Source organism: Lates calcarifer, linkage group LG20 (genome assembly GCF_001640805.2).
Source record: "Lates calcarifer isolate ASB-BC8 linkage group LG20, TLL_Latcal_v3, whole genome shotgun sequence".
In the NCBI taxonomy this organism is placed as follows: Eukaryota; Metazoa; Chordata; class Actinopteri; family Centropomidae; genus Lates; species Lates calcarifer.
Genome location: NC_066852.1, coordinates 10,094,468 through 10,114,018, shown reverse-complemented (window position 1 = coordinate 10,114,018; position 19,551 = coordinate 10,094,468). Strand labels below are relative to the sequence as shown.

The 19,551-nt window shown below is 38.0% G+C and overlaps 1 long non-coding RNA gene across 1 annotated transcript in view; it reads right to left on the bottom strand.

Annotated features, from left to right (window-relative positions):
* The window catches only part of LOC108893255 (uncharacterized), a 66,066-nt gene extending 52,841 nt beyond the window's left edge, over positions 1 to 13,225 (bottom strand). Inside the window, exons 1-2 of the long non-coding RNA XR_001962630.2 lie at positions 13,140 to 13,225; positions 12,777 to 12,918 (exon numbers count right to left, since the gene is read on the bottom strand). This is a non-coding gene — a long non-coding RNA (uncharacterized LOC108893255). The remainder of the gene's footprint in view (positions 1 to 12,776; positions 12,919 to 13,139) is intronic.
* Between the last annotated feature and the right edge of the window lie 6,326 nt (positions 13,226 to 19,551).

The window sequence follows — 19,551 nt, the reverse complement described above, 5'->3', positions numbered from 1 at the left end:
TGCATGGATGAAACAAAATGGCAACAGAATGTTATCTAGATGGATGGATTAGAGTGCCATGGAATTAGTTAATCAACATTTGTCTTTATATCTGTTGCAATATCATTAAGAAAACAGAGAAATAAAAGAAGAAGAAGAAGAAGCTCATGTCATTTATGACCTGTTTTTCTTTCAACATTTCTTTGGTTAAATGCAGGTTTTCAAGTCACAATGAAATAACTAGGACCTCAGCGTAGAAGCTTTCACTTGATGAAATGACTGATGAATATGCACTATATTGAAATACATGGAAATTCAGAGATTTGCTATGCACAGTAGGTGATACTGTAGGTAATTCATGTCTGTCAGGTGCTGATCCTAAACCATAACTGCATGTACCCAAACCTGCTGATCACAGGAATTATGGTTAAAGGGAAGACTGGGCAATGGGCCCTAGTGAAAAATCCCCACCCTCTGGCATTGCCCCATGGAAATGCCCCAAATGCTGTACAGATTCAAACATATCAGGGATTATTAAGAGACCTGAGAACAAGGTCAAAGACTTGAAGAAGAACACAGAGCAAGTTAAACTTAACTTCCACTTCATCCCCGAGGCTCTGAAAATACTTAGGAGATAGTTGAGGCAGGCTCTGTTGAAAGCTCCCCCGCCGGCACGCAAAGCTTTACTTTTGATGTTAATTCCTTGAAAGCTGTTTCTTTAGCTGGGGATTAGTGCATGGAGAGCTAGGCTTACCATGCTCTGGCTAATAAAGATGAAACATCTAACACAGGTACTCGTACATACACTCGCCTGGGAACAGTGCCTATAAAGTTGCCTTAATTATGGGGAACTCACTTCGCTTCAGTAACTATAAGAATAGGACGACATTTGTACTTTGAAAATACTGTGGTATTAAATGTTGAAAATCCTCTGTATTCTTTAGACACAAGTCTTGAGGTAAGATAATGAGTATATAGGCACATCACTTTCTCAGCTCATGTGATCAAAGCTGCCTGCACTTCATAGTATGCTCTCAGTCTGGCCAGCTTAGGTCTCCTTACCATACTGCAAAAGACTGACAATTATGAAGTGTGTCCATTACAGCTGCTGATTAGCCTCCATGTCTGTTCTGGCTTGAGCGATTGTTGTAGCTAATGATTCTGTGGCAGCGTGCATAGAAAACCGACACCTCAATTCATCTGCTTGGCCAAAATGTCCATGATTAATAGGTGTTTCACAAGAACATTCGCCCCTTTGAATATCTGAAATGGCTCTCCCGATCACTGAGTCCTCTGCTTTGACAGTTTAAGAAGTAAATTAATCAATCCAATCACTGCATCCATCCTGCTTTCAAGTGCAATGAATGGCTTTCCTTTCATCACTTACATGGCTATTTTCCAATAATTAATACCAAGATGATTCATTCCTTTGACCTTTATTTATTAAAAGTATAGGTATTATTCAACATCACATTATACACATTGACAGGAAGACAATATCAGCTAATTACCCCAATAAGCTTTATAACCTGCACTATGCATTAACTGAGTGGCGCTAGGGCAAAATATAGAAACCTCAAATCAAATCCTATTATCACAATCACAGCTTAGTGGAATTTCATTAGTGATTTCATTAGTTATTAGACCACACTGTTCTTCTATGTGGCTCTGTTTGTTCATTCTCTAATCATCCTTGCCATTTGTGTCCTATGAAAACCTCCTCTACAAGGTATATTTTGATTATGGATAAATCTATGACCCAGTTTACTCTTATGGGAAATGCATTAATATAATGTGGTCACGGTTGTCAACTTGCATACAGTTATACCATAAGGCAGGAAGGCACAATTATGTTAAAGCCAATGAGGTCTCTAAGAGGGTGGTAAATCTCATCTATCTAATCTAGAATGATATGGCTGGAAAACACATTCGCCCCACTTGTCATCATACATATTTTGTCAAGCTAAAATAACACATTAAACATCTGCATAAAAGACTCTGAAGGGAAAATGGTCTCCGAAATTCCTGTCATGTTGTAAATTTAAAACGTTGTTAATTAAACCATTCATTTCCCTGTTTCATGGGGCCAAATTGCCTCACTGGCAAACATTCCCTTAGAGTTTCATAGTCTATGTTGTAATTACTGATTGTCAACAATATTGTCCTTGCATAATTGTCCCAACTTTGTCTCTCTGGGTAACAAATCCAACATCAGGTAGCCTTCCTTCTCAATGCACTGGCATTTTACATTGTATGTTGCACAGTTTCTGAATGCTCAATCACAGTAAAGAAAAGGTGATTCACCTGTATATAGATGACATTACAGTCCATTTCCTGAGGGCTCAGAGGAAAAACATAAATCACAACCCTTCTGTCACTATAAATGGGTTCTTTGGTGCAATTTCATCACGGAAGTCAGGTGCATTTAGCTGGCTCATTTAATGCCAAAGCCAAATTTAAGACTGAAACCCCCCTCTTCATTCTGTGGCACACAGCATTTATCAGTCATTGCCAGTTAAAATCCAACCCTTACTTTAACTTATACAATGCGTAGCACACATATAGTCACACATAAGGGCCATATACATGTAGTGAGCTAAATGGAAAAAGGGATATAAAAAAAATTCAGGGGAAAGTGCATTGTCTGTATTTTCACACAGTGTCTAGAGGGTGATAGTTTATATTTCTTTTACACCTCAGGACTGGGACCCAAATGTAACCCATTAGTGTATAACGGCATACATCACTACACATAAACACAGACACCAACAAAACACACTGAAATGGAAAAATGCAAAGAGCTGTGGATTTAATGCCTAGGGAAGTTAAGGCAGCGGGTGAATGGTCCAAAATATAGCTAAGCAAGTTATGTGGTGCATGATTGGATAAATGAAAACCCCAATCTATTTTGATTTAGCCTAAGGTCTGTCAAGTGCCAGTGCTCTTTCCTGCCTCTTACAAAATACCAGTAAGATTCTTTTTGATACTGTTTTTCATCAAAACTATCCATTAAAGTCAGAACTCAAAATACTTGGTCTAAACACTTTTGGTAAAAGCACATGAAAGGATGTGACTGTTCAAATTCTCAACTAAAAATGGCTCAATATTTTGATATGGGAATGTGTAATTTTTTTTTAACAGTTTTTAATACATAGCAGTTATAAAAACAGATTGTTGTACGTGTAATATTATAATACACCTTAAACAAAAATAGGCATTTTATTAACTTCACCACTGTAAGGGTAAAATGATATATAATATAAAAAAATACCAAATGGCTCAGATTTGGGAATATAAATCTAGTTTTATACAACAAACTGGTGTACACCTGACATAATTTTTGTATTCTTGTAATTACTTTATTTCTTTATAGTATAAAACTCATTGCTATGAATTGCATCACATGAGAATTTAATTCTTACACCCAGGCAAAACAAGGGAGAGAATTGCATTACTCAGTGATGTCATCAGATAGGTTGGCATGGAGAGGCACTATTAAAAGAGCAGGAATGAATGTAGCTTGTATTACTGAGACATGTCATCAGCACATAGGTAGCAGAGATTCTCACTGCGCTTTTACCATTAGTAAATGTGGGGCTATAAAAACCAATAAATGACAAATTAGACCGAATAAACAACACAAAACACATCAAGATCTTTGATAAACAACAGAGAAAATCACATAAGCAGTATAGTTCTCCTAAGGATTTTTCCCCTATTATGGTTAATGTATAGTGTTGACTGTTGACTGAGCAAAATGACACTGCCCTGTTATCTGATCCTTAAAGAGAGCTGTGGTCACTTAAATGTTGAAGGAATGGGTGTGTGATTTAGCGTTGCCATGGCCTGGTCCCACATGGAAGGTTTTAATGTGCACGGCTATTAACTGTTCACGCTGTCCTCTTTAACAGAGCATCTAACATTAAGTTCACTTGAAAGTGAAATGAATTAATATGACCATTACAAATGCCAGCAATTTAGCTTCTGCAGTTCCAACCCAGCTATCTCCCAAACAAGTGTAATGAACCAGATCCCAAACAGGCCATCTTTTCCAACCATTAAATAATCCCATGAACAATTCATTGTTGCGCAGGGAGCTTGAATCCTTGTGCTAAATGGTCAGGTCAGCACATTTACTGATGCTGATTTTAAATTAGAAGTATATATCTTTTTTTTTGGTCCACAACTAATTTATAAGTGATGCTTGCCTGTGTGATACTATGTGTTTTATATCTGGTTCAATGTGTCTGGAGTAGGGGAGTGAGTTAAATTACCTGGTTTAATTAGCCTTGAATTACTGTAAGAGACTTAAATAACATTATTGGACAAATTGACCTGCATCCATTAAAATGCTCGTTGATTTTATTGGACAGCACCCAGTGTCGCTTTGTGCATACATTAGCTGTTAAAAGGGCAGCTTCCACTTGCCAAAACTTCACTGAGTGGGTGTAGCTTGTTGTTTGAGGACATCAAGTAAAGAGCTCTGGGATGCATCAAGCTGTTTGGTCTTTCAAACTGGCAAGGTCTGGACCTGACATGGACATGTTCCTGACTAGCAGCTATAAAAATTAATTAGCTCAACAAACAATATGTACTTGATAACCCTGACCAAGAAATTGTGAAAAGCTGCTGTTCTCCAGTCCATTACAACAGTTGTTGGAGTTCAGGTTCAGATGTGTCACTACTGAAACACATCCAGCAAGTAACTAATAATTGCTTGAGTCATTACTCAATGAAAATTTCACTTTTTAATTTATCTTACAAGTATATAGATAATTTATTTTAATGACAGTCTATACACGGGCATTACCTCATTAAGTACACATTGTTTTATGTGATAATTGTGGAATGGCTGCTGAAATGGCAGTTGATCGAGTACCTCGTCTGTTAATTGCAATTGTGTTTTTTATGCTGCTCAACAGTTTGACTTGTTGAGGAGATTAATGTTTTCTTATCTATCCCAGTCCCTGGGCTGTTATGTTGGAAACAAGTTATTAATAGCATCACTATTGATGAACTGTCAAATGCTCAGCATTTGGCAGATGGACCCTTGTAGCTGATAACATGTTTGAGGCTAGGGGCCATGTTCCATTTAGAGAGCAGAGGGATAGTGGTGTGTGCACTGTATCATACCTGACAGCTGCATCAACGCTAATTTTGTGTTAGCACATGTTGTCCATTACTGTATGATGTGTGTTGTATTATAAGATTAATACCTCAGATCCTCATAACAATCCATTCTCCATTCTTCAAAGGATTTTACTTGAGTGTGCATGAATGCATTTTTTTAACAGGGATCACACTCCTTGTCCAAAGGCAGACAACGGAAAGGCGCGGAATAAAAGTGAGCTAACCACCTTACCAGCTTTAACACTGTTGTCCCCGTAGTAGTGTCCAATCAGGATAAGTGCTTTATATCGATTCAGCAATCTGTTTCAACCCCCACTTTTGATTTCCCCCATTAGGTCAACAGAGAAGGTGAACCTATTATCAGCGTGCTTCATCTTGATAACTACCATTTGTTTTTTGCTTGTTGATACAGGTTGCTCCTTGACTGGATTGTGTGTATGTGCGTGCGTGCGTGCATGCGTGTGTGTGTGTGTGTGTATGAAAAAAGGAACCAGAAATTGCCTCAGTTTTTCGAAGTGTGGCATTTAGATGTGCGCTTGATGTATGAGATTTATGAGTTGCACTCATCCGTCTCTGATATTAAGTATTAAGGCTTGAAATGCTAAAAACGAACCCAAATACGAATGAGTAATTTGGAATGAGGACTGTTACGAATAAGTTGAATTATAATCTCATCAAGAGCCTGTAGATAATCCTCTATACGTCAGTTCATGAAAAATCGAAGACCCTGGATTCTGAACATCTGTCAAAGCACTGAAGCTCATTTGTTTGCCAAATACTGAAAAAGTTTTTTTTGTGCAAACTTGCTCCATGTTTACAGCCATTTATTATATGCCTATACATACATAAACATAACAACAGATGGCTCAGTGAGTGTCTGCACAGACACATATATTGCCTGTAAATTGGCATATGTGCAGTAAATGCTTGGGTTTTCATAAACTGGGACGACATGAACTCTCTAGTTTGGACATGCTGATATTAACCAATATATTCTAGCCTTTAAAGCAAGTTTGAAATCACAAGCATATAAAAGATTAAAAACAGACTCACCTAAACTTACTTCTGAACAAGATGGGTCATATTTTGAATATCAGTTAGCATGTAAACACACTAATGAGCACTATTGTGTGCTGAAAACATATTTACAATCAGCACATCAAAGAGCAGAAACAACATCTGACTTTTGTATCTGCACGGCAATATTATCCTGCAGGTGTTTAGTGAAAAACCTAAATATATATTACTAACCAACATTTCCAGTTTGCTCAAATAAAAAGTTTGCAGGTTTCTTAAATAGAGTGCCAAAAATGTTTTTCTCTATCACAAATAAGGAAGATAAACATATCCTATCCAGGGATAAAGACTGACAATCAAGACTGTCCTGATATCCTCTGCAGTCTGCCACAGCTCCATTTCTTCTTGCTCCAGGGGAAAAACCTGCAGTGTGTCATCCAGCTGAGAGGGTCATTGCTTGCCAGTTGCTCTCCACTGAGCAGTCGCCTAATGCCAGAGCAAAGAGGAGGGCAGGGAGGATTGCCTCCGACACTGCCCACCCAGGCAATCAACTGTTGGAGGATTTGTGGGAGGTGGAATTAGTCCATCTCCACTAGCTCTGCCTGCCGCTTCTGCAGCCTCTTCCCAATACCTGTCCGCCTACTCAGCTAGCCCTCCAACCTGAACTACATCTCTCAACTGACTGCCTCCATACAAACCCAACGTGCTGAATGATCTTTTCTGTTTATCCACCCAGGGTAGTTGCACTACCATGTTTTGATCTACAGTATGTCACCTTTCCAGAAAGCTCCTACAGTTTCAGTGAGATTATGGATCCAGTTTAACTTAGTCCAGTTATTTCTTTTTATCTAAAGGCTCAAGTCCAAAGTCTGTCTCTCTTACATATTTTTGTCACCTTATAGGTTTCTGTATCATCTACTCCAGCAGTTCATAACCTATTTTGTCTGACGTACTCCCACAACACTGTCAGATGAGCTCAAGTACCCTACACTAACAGCAGCTATCAAGTACCAATGTGTTCATTTCTATTTATTTTAGCTGGATGTTATTTTACAGCAAAAATTATGTAGAAGTGGATGCTGTCACAACTGTTTTATGATGTTTTCATACAAAACACAGTGATCCTGGGGTTGTCTTAATAGCTTTTTTCCTTCTGGTGTTGCTATTAATCCAGCGTCCTCTTCAACAGGGATTTACAGTTGTGCCTTAACTCAAGTCAGTGGGAGGCGTGTCCTCTGTAGTCAACCTATCATTGGTAACTGAGACAATTAGTGAACAAAAGAGGTACCTCAACCCCACACCAATTTGTAATCCTACTGATGAGAGGGAAAAAGTAACTATCAAACCCTTTTATATTAGCAAAACTATAATACAGTTGTAGATTGTACAATTGTAGATGGGGAGATTGTCAATATGTCTTAATTGAATTCCTGGACATTAAATTAGGATGGACAGATGAAGGAATAGGGATGATTTTCTATCCCTCTAGAAATACTGACTTGTTCTTGAGCATGGCCAACCGCTCCACTAAAGTTTCAGTTTCCAAAAATAAGACACTGTTGTTAAACTAGGAGCCTAGTGTAAATACCGATATTCTAGTTCAGCAGATAAACAATAAAATCCTTGTGTCAGCTTTCACTGGAAGTTCATGCAATACATATGCACTTTATCACACAGTGGTAGAGGAGTTTATCATTTTATTCACCAACACTTCAAAACCAAAGTCCTGCTGACAACTGGCAACGCAAACTCTCCTGGGGCAGCAGGTTGGCCCAGAGGTACGGCTGCTGACTGATGAATGAAAGGCTGCTGTTTTGATTTCTGGTAGCAGAAACCTGTAGGTGTACTATGCTGGGACTAAAGGGTGACTGATATTACATCTACATCACACGGCACCACTGTGACGTCCCTTTGAACATGACACTGAAGCCAAAACTGCTCCGGCAGTGCAGCAGTAGAGGCAGCACACTGACCTTTCCAATTAAACACGTGTGTCAAATGGGCTATTTGTGTATGTATCTACAAGGGATGTTCCCATTACTCAGAGTAGATTAGACGATGTAATGTTCATCTAGGCCTCCATCTGAAAAATGCACTAGGCTGGCATTCAGCCATGAACATGTGCCACTTTTTTGGTGCAAATTAATTTGCAAATTAAATAGCAAAGAGTGGTAATTAATTTCTATGTTACAGGCTTTACCTGAGGCATTGAACATTTACAAATTTAGATATTAATCCATTTTGGCATGTTTTGACATTGAGGGATTTCAGCTAATTATAACTTGTTAGATGAGGCAGAAGAAAATGAAAGAGATGTATATCATATACAGTAGAATGGTACACCTTGTACATATACACTAAAAAGTGTTTTGAAATATCTAAATGACACACATTTTAATGACTAATCAGGAAATGTTATACTGAGAAATGCCAACTGCCAGAGGGCAGTTTTAGTTTTGACGAGTTCTGGCTAATAACTGTGAAGCCTTTTGAATCACTGTGTTGGAAAATGGAACTGGTAATGACATGGACACTAACAAGAACTGACGCATAAATATTAATTACTTTGGTATGCAGCTGCAAAAAATATGAAAGAAAAAAAAATCTATTTCCAACTTGGTTTTAAGATTTTCCTCAAGCTGTTCATATGTCCAACTATTGTTTAAATAGCCTATGTTAACAAAGTGCTATGTGATCAATGTTTCTAATTCCACTAAGTATGTTAACTGAATTGCTGACTGAAACAATAACAACATTATTCTGTGCCAAAAAAACATTTTTTTCTTCTAAATAACAACCTAAAACAGGATTGCTGAATCATAAGCACATCTGTCCACATAATATCCATATTACATTATAAAAAAGATTAGACAGATGCTGACCTCTACAGGTATGATTTTGCCTTGCATTCTTGACAGAAATCACTTCAAATTACAGAGGACATTGAGGGGCTTTTATTCAAATAAAAAAATGAACTGTAATTATTTACAACATACAAACAAGCAAATTTTACTGAGCAATGCTTGTAGGCATGCATGTCTGCATATACTGTATAGATATTTCAAGATAGGAGGACACAATTGAGCAAATGATGAACATGAGGTACTGTAAGGAATGTGGTCTTGCTGAGGCACTGATAGATAATGAAATGTCTCACTGGAGCCAAAATGTAGTGGCAGAGCAACAGGGAGGCAGAAAGCTAAACCAAATAACTGGGCTATCAGCCTCTACTGACAAACAGCCACAAGCCTGACTGAACTGAGGAAAATAGAGCAGCGGAGAAGACATGGTGGCAATGGAGCACAAAGTGGAGATGACAGCCTTTAGGACACAAGTGACAGCAATTGAGGGTAGACTGAGTACAAGTGAGTGTCAGGCAGAGGGAAAAGCCATGCTGGTGCAACAAGCATTTATGGTGAGTGGCACATGAGCTAAAGACAGACACAGGGGTCTCATTCACGAGGTCCGCTCAGGCTGCAACTTGCGGCTTACTGGTCAACTGAGCAGTATATAATGATGTTTCACTGCACAGACTTCTAAACCTTATTTATTTGGGGAAAGTTGACAGACTAGGCTTGTACTTTTTTACTGCTGCCAAGCCTCTAAAATAAAGTCCACAGGAGCAGTTTGGGTTGCATATCTTAGGCAAGGACCTTTTGCACTACAAAAATGGCAGCGGTCACTTAATTCTTGAAGTGTAAGATTTACGCAAACCGTGTTTACATAAATCAAATCAAAATGCACTGATGCTGAAACTATTTGATATAACTCTGATTGCTGACGGACTCTGTGCTATTGGGCCTTTATTCTGTTCACTACTACCTGCCCAAGTTTAATTTTAGAACAGAACATCTACAGAGTGTGCAACCTCATGTAGGAAGACATATGGGTCCCCAAACAGTTGATAGAAATGACCACCCTGTCACACGGACATGACTTTATAAATAAAAATGGTTAGACATTTCCCAACACAATGGAATACAGGACAATAAGTCAAGAGGACATCCAAAGGTGGCAACAGAGGATGTTTTGGGTGAAACACTATCAGCTATTAGAAAGCCATGTACTATAATATAACCCATACATCTTATTATGCACACTACGATATATATTGTATATCATAATCGTCATCTACTAGTGAAAATGAATCACTAATTCCAAGGGGCAATAATGAAGCTGGAGTGAGACTACATGTTACAGTAAATGCTACTAAAACACTTAAACAAACAATTCATTTTAGCATGTTATATTTTGAAAAGATTACATAATTCCAGATCAACACACCATTAAATGCAATGCTCATAACAAAAGCCATTAGAGTCAAGTTGACAGAACAGTAAGTGAAAATTCAGTATACCTTACTAATAGGAGTGACATTTTAGAGAACAGCAAAATGTTTGGACAGTAATTCTTAGAAGCGTAAACACAGGAACAAGGAAAAATTAACAGGGGTGCAGTGACTCTCTAATGGGGCTGATACTGACCTTATTAAGCATATTGGCAATCAACCAGATATGACCGATCCACAATAAATTCCAGTTTCTTCCTCAACATTGTTGAGGAGTCAGTGTTTAAGAGTTACTTTCATTCAGTCAAGGCAGGTTGCCCACTCAGTTTTCAGTGCCACTGCAACACAGGCTTCATGTTACCTTATATAAATATCGTCCCAGTTAGTTCCATGCATAGAGATATATACCCTGCAATATTTGTGCAGTGAGATATACATTCTGCTATATTTTTCCAGAGACACAGCACAAATACTGAATTGGTTATCATTATGATAAAAGCCTAATAATGCACTGTCTAATGTCACACAGTAGATTTTTTTTTTCATATTTACTGATATTGGTCCATACATTGTGGTTATTTTAATATTCTATTGTTCTTGTAATGTATGTTTTCATTTTTTATTTCTCATTTGTTTAATTTTGTGAATGTTGAATGTCTTTATTATGCAGCATATTTACAACAAATTGTGCATTTTTACAGTAAAGCTTGTCTGCAAACTTGAACTTCTTGTCATGTTTCAGGATAGGGTTTATCAGCTTGTTGTTCTGTTGCATGGAAATATAGCATTTTTATCGCAGCCAGGGCATCTCACAGAATGCAATTTTCTTCAAAACCCACAGATGTTTCCCCTCTTATCACCAGTGCTAACTGAATCATCAATAAAAGCAAGGGTCAAAAACACATTGTTTTGCTTATTATTTTACATTGGGTATCCAAGGGCTTGCTCAAGACAACACTGAATACAATACAAGGTGTTGGTTTTTTGTGTGTTTCATACTGTTCACCAGGATAATGGGGGAGGGGGCACGCATATACAGTACTTAGTTATCTAGTGAGAAAAACATGCCATGTGTGGGATGCCTAAATTAAAAGTCCAGACAGTTCCTTTTGTTATAATCAATTACCAATGGCTGGAAAGTAACCATGATTCCATTTATATGTAGTTCATGAAAGCTAGTGCAGTACCAGTTTTTATAAATGCGCATGTGTTTGTGTGTGTTATCAATCCAACTAACCAGAGTCAGAGTGGCAAGTCACACTTCAGAGACATGAGAAATATGTTGCTAAAAGGATGATAACACTCTGCAGAACCAAAACTAAGCCAAGAAGAAAAAGACTTTACTTAGGCATGCTTGGTTAATAATTGCCATATATTGATTGTCTGACATAAGAGGAGTGCACTCTGCAGAGTGCTGACATAATAATAGGTTTGGGTTGATAGAGGATGAGAGGAGAGACTGAGGGAGCGAGCAATGGAAAAAAACAGGCTGCTGTATTAAAATGTGAATAAAATATTGAGATGCAAGTAAAATTTAAATGCTGAGAACAAATCAGTATATAACGAGAACCAGGAAGGTACATAGAGCAATCAAGAAAAGCAGAGCCGATGTGTACCCTTGTGTAAATGGCCTACATTACAGACATTTACTGTATAGTACGCAAGTAAATTAAAAGTCACAAACATAAAGAATATAGACATATATTCAAATACTGGACCTAGGGATATAAAATTCACCACCAAGGGGCAAATCTATTTTTCTCTCCTCACAGTAAAGGGTGCTGTTTGCACTGTCTGAGCCAGAGCAAATGTGATGGGCAGGTCTCAGATTTTAACTCAGTTGCCAGTTTATTATGTGCACCCAGGTAACAGTAATACAGCAGCCTTGAAAAGAATTCTATTTTCATCAATGTTATAATGTTCAGTTTTTTTTAAATTAGAGATGTTGACTCATTTTTATGGCCATTAGCTGTTGTTCCCGGTGCGGTTGCCTTGTACTGAGAAGTGTTTCTACAATTTTGCCCAATCCATTTATATAAATGGGAGTAGACTAAATACCTCTCAGTACTGTATCGCATAGTAGGCTGTAGTATATTGTTTTCATGGTTATTATATTAGATTGCAATGGTTTTAGCAAGATGTATCTAATTGGCAACTGAATGTATTTCCACAAATAGAGTTAGAGTTAAAAGTTTAGAAAAGATATATAGGTGAGCTTAGATGCTGTTGAACAGGGAGCAATTATCAGACTGCTCTTCTATCAAATGCATTGTGACCAAAACAGAATAAACAAGTACAAACAACCTCTGCATACCCAACACACTACTGGGTCAAAAAAAAAGAGAGAAAATACTTTACTCACCATTAAAATAACTGAAGGCCATAGCATGCTGTGGATGGTCTCAGGATAATATCTTTAATATCCCTCCATTCATTAGTACAGCTGGGGGTTAGGTTTCTCTGGAGGCACAAAATGGGCCTTCCATGCATGAAGCAAGACTCGCCTGTGTTCAGTGAAAATGAGGGAAAAGCATGGGGGGAAAAAAGCTGTCACACGTGCCAACACAGTCACAGCAGTTTTGGATAAATTACAATGAAGGGTAGGTCCACTACTGCTTCTCCAGCAGAAAGGAGATGACAGTAAGAGAACTATCTACATGCAGGATCAAGTGTCCTGATAACATTCTCCTAAATGACGCCCGTTTTAAAGTAGTGTGGAACTTACTGGCTGATGTCGCAAACAGACTTAGTCTGGTTTTTCAAGTCCAATATGACCCACGTTCCTTTTGGTAGAGTTGCAGGGTCTGCCTGTGGACATGTAGGAGAGTGATTAACCGGTAAAACCTAACCTGGTTTAAATTAGCCGGCAAGCGAGACGCTAGCTTCGCTACCGTTGTCTGTCTCTGAACTTGGCTGGTTTTCCTTATTTTCTCCATCTTACCTGGGTGCTGCTGCAGCTCGTTTCAGTAATGCTGGTGTAAACTTTGTGTCACATAGAAAACACCTGATCATTGCAATATTAGCAAGCTACATTTCGCGTGCATGGTGGTGTCAAATGATGTCGTAATAATTAGCCGAGCCTTTACTTTAACCTAGCTGCACTGGTCAGTTTATGTTACTCGGGTGTTTTCAGCCACATTTAAAATGCGTCGATTTAAGACCTTGAGGGCTCGTGTGCAGTCAGTGCACTGCTTATTTTTCTAATAAAGGTTTTATATGCAAAATATACTGTAATGCTGGACACTCTTAGGTGTTAACTATAAACTTGATTCTGACTTTCGGGTCGTGGGCACGGCAAGTGTGTGGTGACTACTTCCGTTTGTGTAACTCTGTCCACTTTTACATGTCACTCTGCCAGCTTTAACCATCACTAACCCTACAAGCAAGGTGCACAATATTGTACAGTCCCTGATCCAAATGAAGGAATAGAATAGAGTATGGTGCTGTACCATTCATTAAATTATAGCAACTTATATATAAACTTATATATAAACTTAAAAAGATGAGGTAATCTACAAAATCCCTTTACAGTACGTAGATAAAATCTATAACAATGCAATAAAATAAAGTACCTACTCCTAAGAGTTCATGAAATGGTAGAAATTAAACTTTCATTTGCAAATTCCAACAATAAAATGCCACTGATACATGAATACAACAGGAATGATAAGTCATAAATACAGCATTTGAATATTCATGTTTTCCTGCATAATGAGTCCTTCAACAGTTGATATGTTTGAGTAGTACTTGTGAATACAGGGGTCTCACTTCAGCACTTCTTCACTCTTGTATGGGTACAAGTTACTAATAATTTTAATGGAACGTGTGACAGTGAGCCAGCATGCATAATACCAAGACTCTGCAAGTGAAGCAGCTAAATGGAATTCACTGTTAATTTTATTACTCACACCCATGTTTTTCCTTCTGTAACATGTCAAATGTCAACTGTGAAAAAGTCTGTTGCTACTTCTATTTAAAGATCCAACACAGTGCACACCAGCACAGGTGTTTTTTAGTATCTATGTCTGATGTGTCCTTTGCTAAGGTTGGAGGTGGGTGGAACTGGTTGAGATCATTGGACTTCATTTGTTAAGACCAGTAAAGATTGATAAAGATGTAATTTGCTGTCCTGTACAAACTGGTGTCCTTCACAAGCACAAGCCTGATAAATTGTCTAATCAGCCAAAATAATTCAAATCACCTGTCAGGGTTTTCCAGGGGTTCCTCTTAGACCTAAATCTTTTGCTGAAATTAATCAGTTTGTTGATCGACAGAAAATTTATTGCCAAGAACTTCAATAACTAGTGTCCACATAGACTGTCTTCAAATTGCAGCCCATGTAGCTGGCATAACTAGATAGATTTAATATCAATTTGTTCATCATTCATTGGATTTGGAACACAGCGTGAATCTGACTTAACCTGTTTTTATCATAGACCGTACTATGATATTATTTCCTATAAGTAATTTTCTTGAAACCTTTCATGTTACATTTTTGTAATGATAAAGTAAAAATGTCATAAATAACATTTTGGAAAGCTTCAAAAATGATAGCTGTTAGTCCTAAAATATAAATGCCAAGCCTTTATGATAGGTCAGCACAGCACTTCAAAGTCAGCCAAGAGCAGTCTCCACTCCTGTCTGAAGTTTGCCTCTCCTTTCCTGCAAAAGTAATGATCATAGCAAGAGAGGAGAAGCCTCTCAAATTGGCTGTCCACCAGTCTGTCCTCTTGGGAAAGAAGATCATGCTACACAGACTGAGCAGTCTTTCTGTTGATGAGTAGTGTTGGCATGTTGTAGCACAGAGACGTGTTATTGTTGGTGGGGTAATTGTTTAGTCTCTCCATATACCAGAATGTCCTGAGTTGATAAGTTTGTGGCTTTGGGTAGAAGTGATTATGCAGAAAACTTAAATAATTTTTGTGGTGTTTCAGATAATTGAAAACTGCAAGTCGGCACTGTCTGAGGGAATGGTCCACAGTATCGGCTTTCGTGCAGTCATGTGCCGAATGTGGATTTAAACTCGTCCAACGCCCATCCTGTTCACCTCATTTGACACCTTCCACCTTCTACCTCTTCCCCAAGATGAAGTAGGAGTTCAGTGTTCGCCATTTTGACAGTGATGACGATGTCATCGCTGTGGACCATTTTCTCAGACAGTGCTGGATTGCAATGTCTAATTACCTAAAACAAAACTACCACAAAAGTTAGTAACTTATTAAATTTCAACACTATTAACTTTCTGCATAATCAAATCAAAGAGTTGAACTGCACATATTTCTACTTTATAGGCCATATACTTATCAATTATCTCTCATGATACATGATTGACACAATAATAAGAAGAAAGAAAGATTCACAATTCATAGCCTATTGGTGCATCTTTGTGAATACTAATAACAGTTTTTAAGTAAGTATCCCTCATAAAGGGTTTATAAGATGAGATTAATGCCTCTATTAACAATCAATATAACATTAAGTAATGCTTTAAAGATCAGTTATAATCAATTAGAATTATTAATTAGGACAAACTTTTGGATTGTCAGGTTATAGAAGATCCTCCAACATGACACTTGCTTTGTATTTTTAGCTATCTCTTTAATTAATCAGGACTGTTTGACCACTTACCCTCTGGAACAAGGGCCTCAGGACATCTGGACCAGAATCCATTTATTAACAGCTTAATTAACATTTACAGCTGCAGATGTGATGGATTACTGAAAGGACCCTTCATTAATTATTTATTACATTTTAATTGCAGATGGCTGAAAGTAAGAAACCTGGGACCCTTTATTACTGACATTATTAACATTTGTGACTGCAAAATTGACGAATTGTTATGAATTAGGGCCATTAGCCTTTATTTATGACTCACACTAACAACAATGTAACTGCTGACATTGTAGCTTCTTAGACACAGAGAAATCCATGAGTCATCAGTTATAAATGCTAGTATGGCATTAATAGAGGATCATGAGATTCCCACTTTATGATAAACCATCAGCTCAGCAGTTATAGATGTTGGTAAATCATTAATAAAGAGTAACTTTTTAATAAACCATCAATTCTGCAGTTACTAATGATAAAAATGTCAGTTAAGGGTCACAGGTTTGTCACTTTGAGTCATCTGCAAAAGCGAAGGTTAACAAATTATTAATAACATTTCTTCCAGTATTTTAGAAAATCCTTAGCCTGAACTGTAAATGTTAACATTTGTTAATAAATTGATTTTGTTCTGGCAGTCCTGCAAAATATAAGCTTTGCTGAAGGTAAGTTTTCTTCATTTGTGCCATTATTTTTAAAGCCTTTAAGTGGTAGCTTACTTTTGAAGCCTTAGCAGAGACAATATTAGTAAGGACAACATTACGCATTCTGTCACATTGGAATGGAGAAATTTGAAATGCTATAAATCATGACATTCCCATATGTTACCACCGGCCCCCTTCTGTGGATGTCGCGTATGACAAGACTGTTAACAGCTGATAGCAACTATATAAAGTTCACATCATATTATATGCCATAAGTAAGTGGAGAAAAATATGTTTTTGAACAGGTTCCCCTGCACTGCTCTTCACTTTCCTGTGACTGTGGCTTGCCCAGACACAAATTTAGTGCTGATGATTCCAGAGGTTTCCATATGACAACTCCAATAACAACTCTGCGCTCACCTGTCCCTCTTTCCACTGACATTCATGTCAAGTTTCCAACAAATACACTGGGCCTAGTAGTTTAATAATGCAGGCAATGACCTCATGAAAACCCATGTGCTGCCACATTTACAGCAGGCAGGGGGAAGGGTAGATACACATAAAATGGTGAAGCTACTTTATAGAGAGCATAGATGCAACCTGAGTTTTATGTCCAGTGGTAATAACTGTGACCATAATGTTCATATGATGATTAAAGCCAAAATACTGATTCTATGACCATTTCTGGAGACATTTTTTCATTCAGTGATTTCTCTGTACTCCGAAGGAAAACAGAACAACATTTTCTTGGTGCAACAGAGACTTTAATAACAAACACAATCAACCGAGCGCATGAGGAAATATCCAAATGGATTTTTGCAGACTATTGAATTGCTTAATTTATTAATGAAAATCTATGTTTACAGATATAATATACAAACTGGAGCCAAAACTCCTCACTCCTGGTAATGTTACTATTTCTACTGAGTGCATTTGATGGACTCAAACCATCACTTTTTCTCAGACCACACTTCATGTGAAAATGCACTTTATTCTCACACCAGGCCTGCATCTTATTCACAACCAAAATTCACACTGTGTGTAACAGTTCCCATACTATTTCATGTCTGTATTAGGACATCATTTCTGTAACATCTCTGTCACTGATAGAACAGGAACTTACAAGAGGTATTTGTATACTACTGCAAGTGGCAAGACAAATTGGAGAATAGTTGTTAGTATTTCCCTCATAACAATAGCAGTCAATCATGTGAACAGTCATCTCAGTTTGCTTTTGGCGCTTCATGCCAGGTGGTGCAGAACATCTGCAATGTTTTGCAGGAGGTTGAATAAAATTTTGAGTAATTAGTTGCACTCAGACCATGTTACATGACAGGCATTTTACCATTTAAGTGGAATGCACAACACTGTTTCCAACTAAAACCGCTTAAGTGTTAAAAGCTGTGGAATATAGGCTAACCTACTCTAATCCTACAGTTTTAAAGCTGAAAGTAGTTAAAGACAAAGGGATTGATATTCTACTTTTGCCCTTGAGTGAGAGAAAGAGGGAGGGAGAGAGAGACAGAGAGTGTGTGTGTGTGTGTGTGTGTGTGTGTGTGTGTGTGTGTGTGTGTGTGTGTGACAGAGAGCGAGGGGGGAGTGACAGAGAGATAATCTCTTTTGTATTTTTGATCCCTAAATGTGGTGGGTGTGTGTCCCCTTATCCCAGCTACTTAGTTTCTGCAGTGCGTAAGTGATGCCATGCACTTAGGGCTGTGAAAAGCAGGTCAATATGACCACTGAGAGAAAACCACATGTGCATCACATGGATAGCCTTGGGATTATTCCTCACAAAATGTCTTAATTCCTCTGTTCACTAATGATCCAGGGAAAATGCCCTCTAATCTCCATTCCATTAATTAAAAAGAGCATGAGCCCGTGGAAAACCTCACCATCTGCTGCAGTTTCATTCCTGCAGACAGATTGTGTTTTCGGTTTTTAACCAGGGAACTGGGTTTTTTAGATCAAACGGGTGGAGCATGCATTGAGGTGGATGGTAAACAAATACAACTGCTCTATTTGAGTATTAATGCACTGAAATATGCTGAAAGGGCTGCTTTAAACAGGAGCAATCCCTGCCAGGGTAGTGCAATCATGTCTGGGAATATGAGCTGGTTCCTCAGGACTACTTCACAACTTGCAGACTTCAAACCCATACTGTACACAGAGTCATTATTTAGAGACTACACGGTTATTTGTAACTACTTCTACAAAAGATACATAGAATTTAATATTTTTACATGAGAATTCTCAAATGTAGTCCCTGTATTCTTCTACTATAACTCCTATTTCAGTAGGTAAGGTCCTTCAAGCTGATTTCTGTTGAGGCTTACTCTCCTTCTCTGATTCAATAAAGGTTCAACTGAAATTCTCATTTCCTCTAATAACATAAATTAATTGATTTTCACATTGATTTCCTCTCGCTGTTCCAGTTATGGCAATGACTTTATTGAAAGGTTTCTAATCCTTTCATTCCAAATCAGCAGCGCAGTTTTAAATAAAACCAGCTTGATTAAGAATTAAAAGACTAACTTTTTTAGAGTGAATATGCTGCAGGAAGGTTTGTGCATATGCGATTATGCTGAAGTACAGTGTATAAATTCAAAGTGATGAAACACGCTTATAAGAAACTGAATCACGGATGTTTGACCTGCGGTCAAAGCCTAGAGACTGTGACATGAATTTGATCGGGCTAGTAGGCAGGAAAGATTATCCCAGCAGATGTCGTTTCCCCTCTATTGGAGTAGTAGGGCCAATAATAAACACACGCGCACACACAGACACACAAAACGCACACTAATCTGAGATAGGCTAGTAGCCCTTGCACATCCCTTTCTCTCTCCTCTCTTTTCTCTCAGGCAGACAGTCGCTGTTGCAGTCCCACCAAAG